The 16619-nt window shown below is 41.5% G+C and overlaps 1 pseudogene; it reads right to left on the reverse strand.

Annotated features, from left to right (window-relative positions):
* Positions 1-541: 541 nt before the first annotated feature.
* LOC117081347 overlaps positions 542-16619 on the reverse strand; it is a 43852-nt pseudogene continuing 27774 nt past the window's right edge.

Below are 16619 nucleotides of genomic sequence, written 5' to 3' on the forward strand. Positions count from 1 at the left end.
GAGAATGGCGTAAACCCAGGAGACGGAGCTTGCAGTGAGCTGAGATCCGGCCACTGCACTCCAGCCTGGGCGACAGAGCAAGACTCCGTCTCAAAAAAAAACAAAAAAAACCCAAAAAACCATGGATCACACACCAGGGCCTATCATGGGGAGGGGGGAGGGGGAGGGATTGCATTGGGAGTTCTACCTGATGTAAATGATGAGTTGATGGGTGCTGACGAGTTGATGGGTGCAGCACACCAACATGGCACAAGTATACATATATAACAAACCTGCACGTTATGCACATGTACCCTAGAACTTAAAGTATAATAAAAAAAAAGAAACCATGGGTGCCACACTGGTGAATATACAGCTTATGAATAACTTAAAAAGTATTTCCCATTTTAAAAGGCAAACCCAGCATACAATACATGTATAACATATATAATACATGTATAACCCATACAATACATGTATAACCCAGCTATACTATACATGAAGTAGCTATAATATGGATTATACTACTAATGAAGAAGCTATAATATGGATATATGATTGATGTGTCTAAAATGATATATACAGTACATAATTCATGTTAGATAGGTGATCAGTACATTTTTCCATATGATTCCCTTCTTACTTCACTTTCCCCAGAAACTGAATTCTGTACTTCCTCTTCTAATATTGGTATAATCAGGTTATCGCAGGACATCAAATCATATTTCATCTATTTCATCACAAATTTAGTAAACCGATGACACAAAAATATTTCATTTTCATATTCATCAAATATCTGCCAATTTTGAAAATAAGCATGCAAAAATATCCTGTAAATCCTAAGGCATACTGATCCTAGTTTTGCTACAGATTATTCCTTTATGCTAACCCTGCTGGTAAAATATTTATTGCCATTCAGAAGACATGCAGCGCCATCAAGTGTGTGTCTAGTATAGGCTATAGCAGGACACTCTTGGAGTTTTATGAGCAGCACAAAGAAAAATCTATTGTTCAGTTGCTGTCATTTGAGTGCAAGTATCTGGATGGCATTCACTCTGAAGTTTGACAACAAGTCCATTTAGCTCAAGGCAGAATTGCCTTAAATGTCCATACTTCTCTAAGTTTCATCTGGGCCTTCAGATGGTTCAAGAATTTTGTCAATATTGGAGCCATCTGCTCTTATGTTCTGTTGAATATGCTGTTGAACAGCTAGTGTACTGTCTATTTCTTCAAAGGATTCATCAGGCCAGTTATAAAAATCCTGTGCCCAGCCTGTTCCGCCTCAGCATGCCACCCGCTCCGCCATGACCATAGTATCAGTGTCTGTGCCTATTGGCTTGATTTAATAAGTAAGAGTACCAGTAATTGTTTAGAAGTAAAATGGATTTATTAAAGGATTTTTAAGAAAAAGCACTTGCTTTTATCTGCATTTTAAAAGGAGAATTGACATTATAGATGAAATAAAGATGAATACAGAAGAGAAGATCCTACTTTACATGCAAAATAATATCTATAAAATGGGATTAGTAATTTCTTCCTAGAGAGCTTGTGAGAACTAGAGATAGTGAATTATAAAACACATAATAGGGGTTCATTTATTTATTCATTTGGCAAATATTTATTGAGCACCTGCTATGTGCAAGGCACCCATTTAGGTAAAACTGAAAAACATATGTCTTTGTGACGTTTACATGGTAATTTTTCATCCCATGTGCCAAAGAGATAATGGAAGGAATGACTACCATCTTTTAGAGACTTGTGGTATCATTTTGGAGATTAAATGTTATGTTTTATGTGACTGTAGAAAGCAAAACTAGAGCCAGGCATGGTGGCTCATGCCTGTAATATCAACACTTTGGGAGGCTGAGGCGGGAGAATGACTTGAGCTCAGGAGTGTGAGACCAGCCTGGGCCACATAGTGAGAGCTCGTCTCAACAAAACATAAAAAAATTAGCTGGGTACAGTTAAGCTTGCCTATAGTCCCAGCTACTCTGGAGGCTGAGTTGGAAGGATAGTTTGAGCCCAGGAGGTCGAGGCTGCAGTGAGCCGTGATTGCACCACTGCACTCTAGCCTGGGCGGGAGTGTGAACCTGACTAAAAAAAAATTTCTTTTAAAAAGCAAAAAAAAAAAAAAAAAAAAAAGCAGAACTAGGACCAATGGATGGTCTTTCAAGGGCAGTGGTTTTCATAATTAAAGGAAAATCCTGTTTACAACCAGGACTGACCAAGAATGGGATGGGGCCGCCTCTGGGAGCAGAGAGGCATGGGCTGGAGGTGATGCTGTTAGTGGAAGTATTTTGTAGGGAATTTGAGACCTCGTATCAAGGATCTCTGCAGTGTGGGCAAGGGGGGAATATGAAATCCATGTTTCCTTCTGCCTCTTAATTTCGAGATGCTGGAACTGGGATGGGAAGCCAAAGCCATTGACCAGAACCAGGGCTACAACTCAGGGGTGAGTGTGGGAGTTTAAATGCAGGATCCACACTGGCTACAGCTGAACTGGAGCCACAGATTCCTGTCACTTTCTGCCTCCAGGGATCAAGTACCATGGGTTTCAACCTGACTAGCCTGAAGGTTTGGGAGGCCCCATCAGGGGATGGGGGCAAGTTACTTTCCATAAAAGAATGAGGAGGCTATATCTGGTGACCAGAAACAAACATGGAGGCAGAGGGTAATAAGGATGATACACACAATTTATTCAGTTCCTATTTCTTTTACTTTCGTATTCCTAATCTGTAAAAACATCATGAAAAAAAAAAAACGTATGATTAATCTAATTTTACAGATGAAGAGACTGAGGGTCTGAGATGTAGAATAGCTAACCTAATTTAGTGTAAAGCCAGGACTTGAACTTGCTGTCTCTGTGCTTCATCTACCCCAGATGGCTCCCTAATGAGTAGAATGAGACCTGTGTGCCAACCCGGGCCTGGTTCTCATGCTCCCACAACTGTGAAGTGAGAGGGCTCAACAATTTCAAATTCAATTCAACCACCACCTCCTGAATACTAACTAGGTTCCAGGACCTGGCTAGAAGCAGAGACACTAGGATAGAAAAGACAGTGTTCTGCTTTCATGGAGTTCACAGAAGAGTCGAGGAGGTAAGTTTATATCAGATTATCACAAAGCAGTGTGCTTAATGGTGCTTAAATCTTTTCATGTTTCCACATTTTCTAATGCATTTTAACAGAGCAAAGCAATGTCACATTGGTTTCATCAGGAATTCAAACCAAGGGGCTTTGGTGAAGAGAAGTCAAAGCCAAAAGACGGCTCTGCCCTTTAGAAGAGGTGGAATCATTCAGCCTGGGCAACATGGTGAAATCCCGTCTATATAAAAAATTCAAAAATTAGCCAGGCATGGAAGTGTACGCCTGTGGTCCCACCTATTTGGGAGGCTGAGGTGGGAGGATCACTTGCGCCTGGGCGGTGGAGATTGCAGTGAGCCAAGATCACGCCCCTGCAGTTACTCCCTTCTGGGCAATAGAGTGAGATCCTGTGTCAAAAATAACATAACATAACATAACATAGCATGACATAACATAAAAAGGGGGAAAGTAAGAACAGTGGGGTGAGGGCTTTGAGCTCTGAAACTGTGATGGAACCCAGTCTTTTCCTCTTTTCTTTGGAGTTCCTAAGTTCACAAAGCCCAATGAGCAATGGCAAAGGACTGTGTTTGGCTATCTGACTCTCTTTTAGGAGTGCCTACATTATCTACTTTGTTGTGATTTAAATCTTATCCTTTTCTACCATCTCTCTCCTCTCAAATCCTACACTGAATCCTAGCCCACAGTGGGTGCTATATATGGACTGAGACAGAGATTTGAGTGCCAGGCCTACCAGGGTGTTGATTTGATTGGATATGGTTCCTTGACTCTTTGATATGTTAGGTATTGCTAACCCAGTAAATCCATCTTTTTGAGCCTTTGCAAAGTGAGATAGTGGGAACCCATCCCTTCCTTCTACAGGCATAAGCAAATGAGGCTCAGATTACAGTTAAATATCTACATCAACAGAGCAATTCTGCAAAGAGATTGGCATAACCAACAAGATTGCAAAGCAGAATGTGCAAGCCTGTCTTCAGTCTCCATCAATTGTGGCCCAAATTTTTCTAGGGAGTAACAGTTCCATGGCATCATTGAATCTAGAATCTAAATATTTGCTTTAGGAAATTATGGAAGCTTGTTAAATCATAAATGATGTCCTGATTTTGTACTCCCAATTACAGGTCATTCATTGTTTATTGAAATAGAGGAGGATATTATGTTTCTATCACTCTTTACTCTTTAAAATGTTTCTTCCATCCTTCACTTTCCTATTGTTTATTTATTATTTTTTATTTAATCTGGTATCTGAATTTTATAAAACACTTTACAATTAATTTTGTCTTGTCTTCTCTTCCCATAATGATCCCGATCATCATCATAAATATATTTTCTTAAAATTATGTATTGCTCTTCACAGTTCATAAATCACATATTCATAACCTCATGAATCTCCGAAAAGCCCATGAGGCCAATAGTGCAGTTATTATTTGCATTTTGCAAGTGAGAAAACTGCAGTCTAAAGAAGTTAAATCATTTGTTCCAGGCTCTAAGCTCAGTATTTTAGTGTAGAAGTGAATCCAACACCCTGACGCTTAACTCTGTCTGTTAACCACTATCCTAGATCAACAAGGTCCCACATTTGGACTGTGATGGACTTTACTCAGAACCTGGATTCTTTTTTCATAAAATTTTTAAAAATTTAAATAAGTGGCATAATTTATAAGACAAAATGTGTAATTTAAAAGAAAGCTATGTATTTGGATGCTAAATAAACTATTTATGGTGCTAAATGCACCCTCCCCAAAATCTCCAAGATAGATTAACATCACTAGTCATTATTCAGTACTATGTAGTACATGCTCAATAAATATTCTGTTGATGGATATAGGTGGGTGGGTAAATGGATATCAGACTGGCCATGTTCTGAGCCCAGCGGATACAATAGTGAACAAGACAGGCAGGCGCCTTGGTCCACACCACTCACAGTCAACTGGGCAAGTCAAACCTCACACAAGCCATCTCAGTTATGTCTGATGACCACAATGAATTATATGAGGTCAAGTATGTGAAAGTATTTAGTGGATGGTATTGTACAAGCAAAAATTATTATCATGTTTCATGGACTTTTATCATCCTTAGATACGACCGTGCTACTTCCTTGGTCACACAGCTCCCGTGATGCTGAAACAGAGAGATAAGTACTCATCGAGGAACACACAGGTGGTAATAGCATAACGATGACTCCAACTAGTCAGGGCGTTCTACCCATGTGGCCCATAGGCATAGTGTTTCAGGCTTCCACGTCTTTCCGGGGGGTGGGGAGTTGGGGGACAATAAGAACACTTAAACCCCTTGCAAAACAACAACAAATACAAAATGCAGCTAAATATTGTAGGGAATTTGCAAAAACTAAAAGAAGTAAAATCTGAATATCTGTAAGCTATCTCAACTTTATTAAGTCAACTTTATTGTTTCTTTATTATGTGTTGAAATTTCCATTGCCTTTGAACACAATTTAGGGTTAGATTTTCTCACATCACAAGATTTCCAGAGAATGCACAAGGATTTTCCAGAAATTACAAGCAATCCTATAACAAATAAGTAACTTATAACCAAATAATTTCAAAAACATAATTATAAAAATACATTCAAAAAACTTACATGACATATATGTGCATTTTAATATATTTGATATCTGCTACAGAATGTGAGACTGTCTCAGTTCTGTGATGGTTAAAATAGCTGGCAGAACCAGCCTAACTGTGGGCTTCTCATTTCAGAGAACCACTTGGATGTTATTATTCAGTTAAGATATTTATAGGATGGTCTTTCAGCTCAAATAACTACCAGGGAAGGGGGAGTGAGGAGAGAAGGAAAAGAAAGGGAAGAAGAATGGAAGGAGGGAAGGGAAGGAGGGAGTAAGAACGAAAAAACTCTTTAAGCTAACTTTGGTATGACTGCTGTCCTCAGTGGCAGCACATACCTTTGCCAAGTGGAAATAAATAAGCTTCTAAGATATGGGTTTGTTCCCAAATAGGTTTGGCAAATACATAATTTATTTTTCTTAGCTCTAGTACATGATACCTTGGCCATTCAGACACCATATAGGCACTGACATTAATCAAGTACCTCAATACCATCCCCTCTGCCATGCCAGGGAAGGTTTTGCACAGGAATTTTTATTTAGCTGAGTTCTTTCTCCATGACTGAGAGCACGGAAGCAGGGCTGTAGTGAATAGAGCAATGGGATTGATCAACACCTCTGTGCAAACTCCAGGTTAAAAGAGGCTAAAGAAGTGACTACTCAAGGTCATGCATAATCTTGGATCCTCACATTGGGGGAAAATAGTCATAATGAATACAATCAAGGCAATTGATGAAATTTGAATGTTAATTTATTTATTTTGATAGAGAATATCCTTGTTCCTAAGAAAAGAGCTTTGAAGTATCTAGGGGTGAAGGGACCTCTTTGTTACTATAGTGATAATAATAATCATAATAATAATAGTCCTTACAAGAAACTGAACACCCACTTGCTGGAAGCTGGGGACATGGTTAATTTCTCTCTTTGTGCCCAGGGACTCTACACTTCCTGGATGCCCAAAGCATACCATATCCACAACTGCCCCATGGGGGCAGCGTCTTTTAAGGTCTAAGCCAAAGGTATGAAATAAGCCCGTCTCCTGTAGCGCTCCCAGGCTTATTAGGACAGGAAATTCCCACCTAATAAATTTTGGTCAGACAGGTTGTCTGCTCTCAAACCCTGTCTCTGATAAGATATTATCAATGACAATGCGTGCCCGAAACTTCATTAGCAATTTTAATTTCGCCCCATTCTGTGGTCCTGTGATCTTGCCCTGCCTCCACTTGCTTTGTGATATTCTATCACCTTGTGAAGCATGTGATCTCTGTGACCCACACCCTATTCGTGTACTGCCTCCCCTTTTGTAATCCCAGCACTTTGAGAGGCCAAGGCTGGAGGACTGCTTGAGCCCAGGAGTTTGAGATCAGCCTGGGCAACATAGTGAGACCCTGTCTCTACAAAAAATAAAAAAAATCGGGTGTGCTGGCAAGTGCTTGTAGTCCCTGCTACTTGGGAGGCTGAATAAGGGGGGGTCACTTGAGCCCCGGAGGCTAAGGCTGCAGTGAGCTGAGGTTGCGCCACTGCACTCCAGCTGGTGACAGAGTGAGACCCTGCCGCAAAAAAAAAAAAAAAAAATACAACAGAGGATTTTGTAATTTGAGTGGAGGTATGGAAAAGAAGTGAAGGCCATTGCAGCCCAACTCAAAGGAATATGCTCGGAGGCTACTCGCCTCGGCCCCTCTTCACCTCAGGGACCCCACCACAGCTCTACAACACATAATGAATGATAATTCAAGCCAAAGGCCAAGGAGGAAAAAAAGTGAAGCTTAGGGGAGGAGGGAGTGAAAGGCTGAGCAAAGGCATTTGAGACCACAGGGAGCTGTGGGAGAGGACAGGAGAGGCTCCCAAGAGACCCTCAGGGCATTCATGAGCATGAAGGACAAAGGCTGAGCACACCCTGTGAACTCAGTGGAGTAAAAGAAGCACTAACCATTCTCTAGTCAACATGAGACTTTGGTGGGTTTCTTGAGTGAGAAAGAGAAAACCGTTCTTCATCGCCTTGTGGGTTCCATGTGTTATGCTGGCTGAACAATAGCAAGTATGGATGGTGGAGGCTGCACTGATCCACACTCAGTGGTTAAGGGCAGAGAAAGAGGTTATAAATGTTGTTGAAAGAGCAAAGGAATGACACATTCATTTATGTAAGGGGGCTTGACCAATGTTAGGAGGAACAAGAGAGCTCCTTGCCCCACAAGGCACTGGGTGCTCACTATCTTATTATTATAGGGACCCCAGACATTGCGAAGACTCCTTCCCAGTCCCCCTTTGGCCCTGGGTAGCCCAAAAAATGCCCTTGAGCACCATCTAATTTAGGTCATTGCATGCCATGGGATTCTTTGCAGCCTGCCACATCTTACTCTGGGAGGAGTGGCAAGGAAGTTAGTTCTCTGGATCTAACTAGCCCTAGAGAGGCAGCTTGCATAGAGGGAAGCAAAGCACTTTGGAATCAGAACACTTGGGTCGAAATCTTTCTCTGTCACTTCCCAACTCAGTTTCTGGATAAATTTCTGTTTGTTTTTGAGACAGTGTTTCACCCTGTCACCCAGGCTGAAGTGCAGTGGTGCGATCATGGCTCACTGCAGCCTCGACCTCCCAGGCTCAGGTGATCCTCCCACCTCAGCCTTCTGAGTAGCTAGGACTATAGACTTGCACCACCATGCCAGCTAACCTTTTGTATTTTTTGTAGAGATAGAGTTTTGCCATGTTGCCCGGGCTGCTCTAGAACTCCTGGAGTCAAGCGATCTGCCTGCCTTGGCCTCCCAAACTGCCGCTGCTCCCCGCCAATTTTAGATAAGTTTTTAATGACTTTGAAATTCATCTGGAGTGAAAAACAGACATAATGTCAGCTATCCAAATGACTGTTGTGAGAAGAAAGGTAGGTAGACAAACATATCAGATTTGACAGAACACCATTTGGAATGAAGTCAGTATTTGATAAATGGCAGATAATAACATGAGGGAGACTAAATACCATGATGTATCCAGAAAGCAGCAGCCATAATACATGAAGTTCATAGAAGTCATTTTCTGGTTCACATTTCTTCCACATCTACATTCCTTCATCAAACATCAACTGGGCACCTATCAAGGGTTAGACACTGTTTTAGGAGGAGAGGATACAGCTTTGAATGAGACAGACATGGGCCCCGCCTTCGAGTTGCTCAGAGCCTACTGAGAGAGGCAAACAATCACTGAAATCTGCCATGGTAAGTAAAAATGGCATTGTCCCCAGGGCACCAACGAGAAAGGGCTTGACTGGGGAAATGGGAAGAGGGCAAGAGATATATATCTTTCAGAGCCCAACACAGGGTTTGAAACACAGTACGTCATCAATAAATATTGAATACTGAATTAATAAGTAAATGGTGCTCACAGAGTTTACCTGATTTGCACAAGATTGCTTGGCTAATAAGCAGCAGGGCTGGTGCAGATACAAGTTCTGTGACTCTCTCTTTCAACGCTGAGTAAAGGGAAAAAATGAACAACCAGTGAATGATTCTGCCTGGCCTGGAAGAGCAAAGATTCAAATGATTTTTTTTCTCCCAAATTGTTTTCATAGATTATGATATGGCTCCATCTGACCAGCAGAGGGCAGGCTTGGATGGAACTAGCATCCCAGGCCCTCTGACCAGAGTCATCATCTGTGCCTTTGCTCTGCAGAGACGGTGATTTTTTTTTTTAAGGGAGGGGAAAAAACAACAACAACAACAACAACAACAAAACCTGCCAGAGCTGAAAGTGTTTTCCAAATTATCCCAACATCCTGTCCTATTTATTGGATGGTTGGATCTGGATAGAAATAGGGCTTCATACTGTGTTTAGTTCCCTGGATTCCTGGTAACCTATTTCCTTTTGTCAGCCCCAAAGTAGCTTTAATCTCTTCTCCTTTGGCAGAGATGGCTGTGAGCTAGAACAGGGATGGAGGACGGGGTAAATAAATAAGTCAGGAAAAGCTTCTTCTTAGATGGTAACATTTACTTTTTGTCAAATTTGAAACATTTTTGACCTTTATATTTTCAAAAGCGTTTTTCAATCCTTCTCATACTCTTCAGGGATTCCAATTACATATACCTTATATCACCTGAAATTGTCCCACAGGTCAACACGATTCTGTTTATTTATTTATCAATCTTCCTTTCATCTGTGCATCAATTTTTTGTAGTTTCTTTTGATTTGTCTTCAAGTTTATCACTCCTTTCTTCTGCAGTGTCCAATCTTCTCTTTAACCCATCCAGTAAATTGGTCATTTCCAATCTTATATTTTTCAGTTCTACAATTGTCATTTGGTTTTTATACTTTTAATTTTTGAGTTGAAACTCCTCATCTCTGCAATCATTCTGTCCACCTTTCCTTCAAATTCTTAAACATATTTATAATAGTTGTTTTAAAGTCTTTGTCTACTAACTCCTATATCCATGTTATCTCTGGGACTATTTATATTGACAATCTTTTTCCTGATTGTGAATCGCATTTTCTAGCTTTTTTCATATCTAGTAATTTTTTTATTATACACTGGACCAGCTGAATTGGAGAGCTTAGACTATATTTTCCTTTGAAGAGCATGGAGTTTTATTTTAGCATGCACTTAAGCTACTAGCAGATCATTTTGATCCTATTGAGGCTCAGTTTTATGCCTTTTTAGGGTGGGTCTAGAGTTGCCCTTACTTCAGGCAATGATCCTTAATTCTAAAATGTGGTCTTTTTAACATCTCAATTAAATTCTCTGAGTTTTCAATGGGATTGCTTCACTTTGAATGGTTGGAATGTGAACATCTCCAAGCACTGGGTGACCTCTGGAATCATTTCTCAGCTCCCCAGGAACTCTTCTCTGCTAGGCCTTGTGTAGTCTTACCCTGCATATATGCAGCTTAGTATTCAAGACCCAATGGGTTCTCTATGCATATTTTTAAAGTTCCTGTTCTGTACCGTATTCTCTTCTCCAGTACCCTGTCCCACAAATTCTGGCCACCTCAGTAGCCCCAAACTCTATTTCTATTTCTTCCAGTCAACAAAACTTCAGAGAACTGCAGTCTCTTCCCAAATCATTTTGTAAGTTTCTCTTCTGTTAAGCCTCACAATCCTGTGACTTCTAATGTCCACTGACTGACAACAGTTGCCTCATATATTTTGTTCCGTTTTGTTGTCATTGATAGTGGGAGGAGAACTCTGATATTCATAACTCTACAATGGGAGATATAGAAAGTCAGGAGGTAGGCCGGGTGCAGTGGCTCAAGCCTGTAATCCCAGCACTTTGGGAGGCCGAGACAGGCGGATCATGGGGTCAGGAGATCGAGACCATCTTGGCTAACACGGTGAAACCCCGTCTTTACTAAAAATACAAAAAGCTAGCCGGGCGAGGTGGCCTGCGCCTGTAGTCCCAGCTACTCGGGAGGCTGAGGCAGGAGAATGGCGTAAACCCAGGAGGCGGAGCTTGCAGTGAGCTGAGATCCGGCCACTGCACTCCAGCCTGGTTGACAGAGCAAGACTCCGTCTCAAAAATAAATAAATAATTAAATTAAAGAAAGTCAGGAGTTAACAGTTAAGCTGAGACCCATAAGATGACAAGAAGCCAACTACGCGGAAAGCCACAGGAATAGCTGTTCAGGCAGAAGGGTCAACATGTGCACAGGCCAGATAGCAACGCTTGCTATATTTCCAGAGAAAACATGTATATATGTGTGACTGTATTTGTGTGCACACACAGGCTGGTAAACATCTATATAGCTAAAGCTATCTCAAATGGCATAATAGTAAAAGTATGAGCTCTGGAATCAAACATCCCAGGGGCAAATCCTGCCACTTACAAGTAGCAGCAAGGGATGTTCAGCAATTCACTTAATTCTTGGTTTCAACTCTTTCTTCTGTCAAATGAGAGTTGTTACACACATGCAGCAGGACTCTTGTGAGGATTAAATGTGATAATGTATGTTAAGTATCTGGCAAGATAACAGAATAAATAGTATATAATGTGTTATTATTTCCTCTTCTGTAAGTTTGTAAATAGTGTTCAAAGAGTGAAATATAATGTATAAAATACGGGGCAATGTATAAAATACAGAAACTATTTTCCAAATATAAATACCACTTTTCTGAGTTCTTTAAAGTTCTTAAATATCAAGTTATTCAACTAGGAAAAAAGGAAAGTTTCACACATATCCCACACTTAACGCATTCCTGATTCCAACATTATCTTATTTGGGTTGTTTATAAACATATCTGTACTCTGCCCATTCCTCCACCTTCAGGTCAGACTGTTACGGTTGTTTGAGTGCAGAGACAAGTTTTATTTATATTTGTCTCTCTTACAGACAGTGGCCCAGCACCTAGCACATAGTATGGCTATTCAAAATTATGAATTTTTCTTTTTTTTTTTTTTTTTTCTTTTTTTGAGGCGGAGTCTCGCTCTGTCGCCCGGGCTGGAGTGCAGTGGCCGGATCTCAGCTCACTGCAAGCTCCGCCTCCCGGGTTCACGACATTCTCCTGCCTCAGCCTCCCGAGTAGCTGGGACTATAGGCGCCCGCCACGTCGCCCGGCTAGTTTTTTGTATTTTTTAGTAGAGACGGGGTTTCACAGTGTTAGCCAGGATGGTCTCTATCTCCTGACCTCGTGATCCGCCCGTCTCGGCCTCCCAAAGTGCTGGGATTACAGGCTTGAGCCACCGCGCCCGGCCTTCAAAATTATGAATTTTTCTTCAAAGGAGTAAATAGGCTTAATTTTTCATGCAAGAAAATAAAATTTGGAGTTATGCATATACCACACCAAAGCAATCTGTTATAATGACGAAAATCCAATTATCCCATTGTGATTACACTTAATACTGAACAACCCACTACGAGTAGTAGAAAGACATGGGAAAACAGAGACCTGGTTTCAAAACCTAGCTCCCTCCTATTTACTAAATGACCTTGAGTAAGTTGTTAATAGCCTGAATTTCAGTTTCCTTATCTATAACAAAGGAATAATAACTACCTCATGGGGTTTGTTACAAAGATTATAAAGAATAATATATGTAAAGACTCTACCACAGAGTATCCATGCTACATTGTGGGAACTCAGTTCTCATCATCCAATGGATTCAATCAACTATTAATTAACTCTAAATTTTTATGTACAACAGTAAGTCTGGCTGATCCTCCACAGTATTTCAGGGGCTATAGTGGATACCCACCTACTATGATATTGTCTATCCAACCCCCTCTGTCCATTTGAGAATAGTTCTTCCTTCAGTTGCAACCATGTGATTTGCAAGCACAGGAAATTATATATATATATATATATATATATATATATGCACACACACACACACACATACACATACAATTTAAGATGGAGTTTCACTCTGTCACCCAGGCTGGAGTACAGTGGTGCAATCTCGGTTCAGTACAACCTCTGCCTCCTGGGTTCAAGTGATTCTCCTACCTCAGCCTCCTACAGGCACATACCACCACACCCAGCTCATCTGTGTGTGTGTTTTTAGTAAAGACAGGGTTTTGCTATGTTGGCTAGGCTGATCTCGAACTCCTGACCTCAAGTGATCCTCCTACCTCAGCCTCCCAAAAAGTGTTGGGATTATAGGCATAAGCCACCATGCCCATATTCTTAAAGATTCTACCCCTGCCCATAGCTGATTGGTCCGGAGATGGGCATCTAACCCATGCAAGGCCACTCAGAGCCTTTCCCTCAATTTTTCAAACTCAAAGTGAGGAAGTAAGTAAACACCTCACTGATGGTGAATGTTGCAAGATGTGCAATTTGTGAGTTTTGACAACCATGTTCCATTATCAGATGGAGGAAGCCAAAAGAATGAACGGATGGAACATGAGAGGCATAAAAGAGAAACAGAGAGAGGGAGATGTGGAGGCATTTGAGTTCCTGACACTCAGTTGCATCAGAGCTCTTCCTGTGATTTAGTTACTCAGACTTTCATTAATGTGAAGTTGCTGGGTTATTCTGAGTCCTATGAGCAGTTCTTAGGTGAGATTAGAAGTGTAAGACATAGATTAGGGAAAATGTCTAATCTATGTCTTATACTAGAAAATGTGAGAGAAAATGTAGATGGAGACAGAGAAGGCTGGGAGAGCCATCAGACCAAGAAGAGGGTTTAATCTTTGTGAAGAGAAGAATAAAGGGGAAAGGTCTGGTGGAAGAGTCTTGGGCTGCAGTGCAGTTCTAAGAAAGCTTACCAAGTCTGATGGCGAATCCTTGAGCCAGAGTCACCTATCAGAGGAGTCCTGTGTCTCCCAAGAACAGCCCAATACAGAATCTTGCCACATTCACTCACTGGCTGGGAGCAACTTGTGTAAGATTGCCAGATTACATATAGGACACCCAGTTAAATTCGAATTTGAATTTCAGATAAATGATGAATCATTTGTTAGTATAAATAGGTCCCAAATATTGCATGGGCAACCTGCGTTTTTATTTGCTAAATCTGACACACCTAAGCTTATGGGGCACTTGTATTCAGTGTAAAACAGTAATAGATTTGAGTGCAGCAGCTGGGACCATCGGCCAATCACGCTTTCACAATCAGGGATGTGTGAGGCACAGCCCCGTGGCTGCCACAGTACACCTTCCAGTAGATTTCGCTTCTTCCTAAACTAGTCGGAGTTTACCTTTTTCACTTCCAACCTAAAGAATTCTGACTGATTGCTACAGTTACCTACTGACTTATAACACACCATCTCCAACTTTGTAGTGTAAAACCAAAACTATTTTATTATGCCTCTGGGTTCTATGGGTCATGAATTGGGACATTTTATAGGGAGGATGGCTTATCTCTGCTCCACAATGTCTGAGGCCTCATCTGGGATGCAAAAACAAAGGATGATACAAGTAGCTGAGGGACTGAGTCATCTGGAGGCTTCTTCACTGGTACATCTGGTGCCTAGACTGGGAGGACTTGAGGGCTGGGCTCAGCTGAGACTGTGAACCAGAATGCCTACACATGTCTTCTCCATGTGGCACGGAATTCCTCACAACGTGACTGCCTCAGGGTGGTCGGATTTCTTCCTTAGAGACTTTGGACCCCAAGCATGATTGTTTCAGTAAACAAGGTAGGAACTTCATGGTCTTTAATGTCTTAGCCTCAGAAGTTACACAACCTCACAACTGCTGTATCCTACTGGTCAAAGCAAGCACAAGCCACCTACATTCAAGGAGAGGGGATCTAGACCCCACCTTACAATGAGAAAGAATTTATAGGCATATTTTTAAGTGCCACAATTAGCCGGGTGAGGTTGCGGGTGCCTGTAATCCCAGCTACTCAGGAGGCTGAGGCAGGAGAATCACTTGAACCCGGGAGGCGGAAGTTGCAGTGAGCCGAGATCACGCGGTTGCACTCCAGCCTGGGCTACAAAAGTGCAACCCCGTCTCAAAAAATATATAAAATAAATAAAATAAAGTGCCACATTAATTAGCTGACCAGGCTCAGCACATGACTTTTAAAGATCCCTCTTGCCTCTTAATGTCTATAAAAGACCCTGCTCTGGTAGGAACGCTGGCTCTTTCAGAAAGCAAGAACTCAAATGTTTTGTGAGTCTGTGGCATAAAATTCTTTCCTAACATCTACTTAGAGCATCCTCGGGGGCACCAACAAGACCACTAACTTTTTCTGCACTCTTTCTTTTTTTTTTTTTTTTTTTGAGGCGGAGTCTCGCTCTGTCGCCCGGACTGGAGTGCGGCCGGATCTCAGTTCACTGCAAGCTCCGCCTCCCGGGCTTACGCCATTCTCCTGCCTCAGCCTCCCAAGTAGCTGGGACTACAGGCGCCAGCCACCTCGCCCAGCTAGTTTTTTTGTATTTTTAGTAGAGACGGGGTTTCACCGTGTTAGCCAGGATGGTCTCGATCTCCTGACCTCGTGATCCGCCCGTCTCGGCCTCCCAAAGTGCTGGGACTACAGGCTTGAGCCACCGCGCCCGGCCTGCACTTTCTTGACTAACGACCCTTTGATTAAAAATTTGAGCAACTGTGTAATATAGAAGGAACATCAGAACAAGTTTCTTTTCTTTACAGACAGAGACCTCCAATCCCAATAATTATTCTCTGTCATTTGGTATAAAGCTGCAGATAGAAGTTACAACAGCTGTGAGGATGTGCAGAAGGAAAATGAGAACAGCCTTTTTTATCTTCAGAGATCTTGGGCAGACCAACGATTATTCTCACAATCAACTTTCTAAAGACTTTTGACAATCTGGGTATCAGCAATAAATAGTTGATTGAAAAGTACTTCCTCATTGTATCATCTGTGCAAGGATCCATAATGAAAAATATAAAATACAACACTGTGGGCTCCTTTATAAGGCAGGTGTGGATTTAAATTCTACCTTTTCTCCCATTTTTATCTAGGTAGACTTGTACAGGTCACTCTGCCTTTCTGAGACTTATTTTCCACACAGTGCAATGCAATTAATAACCCTGCCTGAAAGAGTGAGTGTGAGAATTAGAATAATAAATATAAAATAAAGCACCCAGAAGATTACATAGTGATGGGTGGGACATAAAAAGAAATTTTGGAATAAACATCATCAGATGCTTGCCATGTACCAAACACCACACTAGAAACTGCAGGGGACACAGGGATGGATGACCAAGGCACAGTTCTTGTCACCAGAAATAACATAGATGATTAAAGGACTAGCATATCTCCTATGAAGGAATCAGAGAGTATGAGGCTGAGTTCCAAGTAAGGTGTGTCCTAGCATTCTCTGGCTAGCCATTATTGCCTCAATTTCCTCATATGTTATAATGAGAATAATAAACACCTTGCCTACCTCACAGGATTATTCTGAATATTACCAAAATAGTAGGTATTAAAGTGCTTGGTAAATACTAAATTATTAAAGTGTAGTCTTGCGTCACTAACCAAAGCGTGGCCCATGGACCACCAGAATTGACATCACCTGGGAGCTGGTTAGAAATGCAGACTCTCAGGCCCCACCCCAGACCTACTGAAT

This window comes from Trachypithecus francoisi, unplaced genomic scaffold, assembly GCF_009764315.1.
Source record: "Trachypithecus francoisi isolate TF-2019V2 unplaced genomic scaffold, Tfra_2.0 Lachesis_group8, whole genome shotgun sequence".
NCBI classification, from domain to species: Eukaryota; Metazoa; Chordata; class Mammalia; order Primates; family Cercopithecidae; genus Trachypithecus; species Trachypithecus francoisi.